This window comes from Coffea eugenioides, chromosome 11 (assembly GCF_003713205.1).
Source record: "Coffea eugenioides isolate CCC68of chromosome 11, Ceug_1.0, whole genome shotgun sequence".
Lineage (NCBI taxonomy): Eukaryota > Viridiplantae > Streptophyta > Magnoliopsida > Gentianales > Rubiaceae > Coffea > Coffea eugenioides.
In genome coordinates, this window is record NC_040045.1 from 28,730,504 (window position 1) to 28,734,429 (window position 3,926).

The window sequence follows — 3,926 nt, forward strand, 5'->3', positions numbered from 1 at the left end:
TTACAGCAATAGGTAGATGTAGGTCCTGGTCAGGGCTAAGAGGCTCAGGACAAGGTGATTTAGAGCTGGAAGAATGGTCGGTCGGTGGTGTAGAATTCAGATTTGATTCACTCATTGTTACCTCATTCCCGGAGCTTGGTTTAGAGGATTGTTCTTGCCTTGTAACCACGATGGGATCTCCTTTCCTTGCATACACTTGGTCAAACCGGAACCAGTCATAGATTTTACGATCTTCCTTTTTTTCTTCTACCACATCAGATTGAAGAATTGACTCTTGGAATTCAGATTTGGATGACTCAGATGTGGACAACTCTAAGGAGGGAAATTTTAACTCCTTATCTTCAAGTGTATCTAACTCCCCCTGAAGATAAGGAGTGATAAAATAGGGCTTATTTTCAACAAATGTAACATCTGCCGAGACATAGAGTTTTCTAGTAGGTGGATGATAACATTTGTAACCCTTTTGAGTAGATGAGTACCCCACGAAGACACACTTAAGAGCACGATGATCTAACTTCCCACGATTATGACTATGGACATGAACAAAGGAAGTACATCCAAAAACTCGAGGAGTGAGATTAAAGGAAGATCGAATATCGGGGTAGAATTTGGATAGATTCTCTAGTGGACTTTGAAACCCCAAGACCCTGGAAGGAATTCTATTTATGACATAAGTTGATGTGAGTACAGCTTCTCCCCAATATGCTTTTGGCACACTTTGTTCAAACAGTAAGGCTCTAGTGCACTCAAGAAGATGTCGGTTTTTCCGTTCTGCCACTCCATTTTGTTGTGGAGTGGTAATACAGGATGATTCATGTATGATTCCTTCTTTTTGGAAAAACAGACTCAAGGTTTGATTGAAATAATCACGAGCATTATCTGAACGAAAGTGTTTTATCTTGGTGCCAAATTGATTTTGAATCATTGCATGAAAAACAGGGAAAATATGACTCAAATCAGACTTATTTTTGAGTAAATAGATCCAAGAGACTCTTGTGCAGTCATCGATAAATGTGACAAACCACTTAGACCCTGAGATGTTTGGAATAGTCGATGGCCCCCAAATATCACTATGGATTAAAAAGAAAGGAGAAGACGATCGTTTATTATTGATAGGAAATGGTACACGAGTGTGTTTGGCATACTCACAAATATCACAATGAAAAGACTGAACATCAAATCCCTTGAACAAGGAGGGAAACATTATTTTTAGTGCAGAAAAAGACACATGACCTAGACGTCTATGATGTAACCAGATGATATCCTTATTGGAGGGTGAAGACAATGTGGACAGGGCAGATTTACTAAATTCTGGTTGACTTGATGTATCCAAGTAATAGAGTCCATCATGCTCCTTAGCTAGTCCAATCCTCTTCCCCGAGCCCCGGTCCTGGAAGTCACAACAGGATTCATCAAATATAACAGAGCCAGCTAGATCTTTGGCAAGTTTTTTTACAGAAACCAAATTTGTAGATAATTGAGGAACATGAAGAACATTTTTAAGAATCAAATTTGGAGTAACTTGGACATCTCCGATACCTACCACAGTGGTTGTAGTACCATCTGCAACAACAATCTTTCTATTGCTAGGACAGGGGTTATAGGTTTTGAATTTATTTGAAATATTAGTCATATGGTCCATAGCACCAGAGTCAAGAATCCAGACATTCCTAAACTCATTGCCTAAAACACTAAACGCAAAAGAGATTAGAGCCTTACCTGAAAGTGTCAATGAACACATACCCGGATTCCTTGATTGAGAATTGTTGGTTGCTGGTTTGTCAACTGTTTCTAACATACTTTTAAGCTTCTCAATTTCCTCCATACTAAACCCTCCAATCACTTGAGTTGGATCTTGAACCGACATATGAGCCTGTTTTTGCTGGCCACCTTTCTGTCCCCATTCACGAGTGGGTGGTTTCCCATGTAGTTTCCAGCATTGATCTATGGTGTGTCATGGTTTCTTGCAGTATGTGCACCACAACTCCTCGCGATTCTTTTGCCCACTTGTTTGATTGGTCTTGTCCGCAGCAACCTTGTTCAGTACCAACCGCTGAGGTTTGGAACTTAAAAGGGCTGAATTTTCTATTGAAGGTAGCTCTAACATAATACCCCTGCGACTTTCTTCTCCACGTACCTGAGATATTGCTTCTGTTAAAGAGGGAAATTCTGGCCTGCCCAGAATTTGAATTCGTTCAAGATCGAATTCAGAGTTTAGGCCAGCCAAAAAATCATAAACTTGATCCCTTTCTATGAACTTCTTGATAAATGCTGCACATTTGCTACAGTTCAAATCAAGTGTCCTGTAATAATCCAGTTCCTGCCACTGGTTTTGCAGAAAATTGGCATACTCCGTCACTATTTTTGTCCCTTGTTTTGCTCCAGTTGTCTTTGTCTTGATGTCATAGATAAGAGCTGCATCATTAACCTTGGAATATGTCTGATGAAGGGCATCCCAAATTGCTTTTGCTATAGGAAGAAACATACATGTATCGCTGATTTTAGGAATCATGGAATTCCATAACCAAGACATGATCATTGAATCCTCTTGTTCCCATGCTTCAAACCCCGCCATTTCACTCTCCGGTGCTATTTCCAATAGATGACTCAACTTTCCTTTTCCTTTCAGGAATGTTCGAACCAATTGAGACCACTTCAAATAATTTTTTCCATTTAGTCTATATGCCGCCTGGATGTTTTGAAGCTCTGTTGTGTTCCGTGCACTTTGTTCTTCTTCCACAGTTGAAGACAATTGCCGCGTTGAGGATGTAGCATCCGCCATAATTGAATAGGAGGAAAAAAATGTATAGTAAAAGGAACAGCAATGAAGGCTGGAGAGAATAAGAAAGGAACCAGCAATTAAGGCTGGAATTGACAAGAAGCAAAGGTGGTATTTTTCCCAAAACCCTAGACGGGCTCTGATACCATGTTGGAAAGGAATTAAAGAGATTTTATTAATTCTGTATATTTCCTACAATTCATTCTAATCTATATATACAATTTTCTGGTACACTAAACAAGGAAAGTCTACATCTAATACCCTTAATTTTGGAGACAGCTTATTCACCCTGATTTCCTCCACTAATTTACCTAAAATATCTCCTAAAATTACTCATTCAATTCCTACATCACCCTGATTGTCCTTCACAATTTATCTCCATAAGATTACTCATCAAGATTCCTACATATTGAAATATGCTGCATGTATTCTGGCTCACGGCATCCGCTCACCCGTTGACTTACTCTTAACAGGAGCTGAAATGAAGAGTGATGGAAGGTTGACTTGTGCCTTTTATTAGAATTTTGAATTATTCATTTGAAACCTTTGAAGCTGTATATTTTGGATTGTAAGATATTGGTAACTATGATGTAAGATTAATCGATATTAAGGAATTGACTCCTCTAATTTACTTTTATACTAATTGTTATTCTTAAGTTTGAATGAATTTGTACCATCTTGACGAGAGCTGGCAGGCGTCCACAGACACCCCTTGGTTCGCCTTGGAGAAATAGGGGCGTCACAATTTCCACAATATTGCTGTCTTAGTTGACCATCCCCTGCCCCTTCCCCGTAGACTAGACTAGATAGGTTGAACAATCTATCGTTCGGCAAAAAAGAAGAAGTAAAAACAGCTTATGATTATTATTGCTTTCGGTCTAGCGAAGAAACAAAAGCAATAGAATAGAAGAAAGAATGTAGTAGATGCACAATTACCGCTAATCATGATGATAATCACTAAAACATCCGGTGGGAAAAAACAGATAAACTCTGCAACCATTGTACAAATGCAAAACATAGAACCACCTCAATCAACGAAACCAAAAACAGGTGACTCTTAACAAGAGTGCAGAGTGACATTAAGGAAAGTGGGAAAAAAAATTTGTAAGGCCTGTTGAGTGGAAGTGTAAATTCACACACAAGGGAT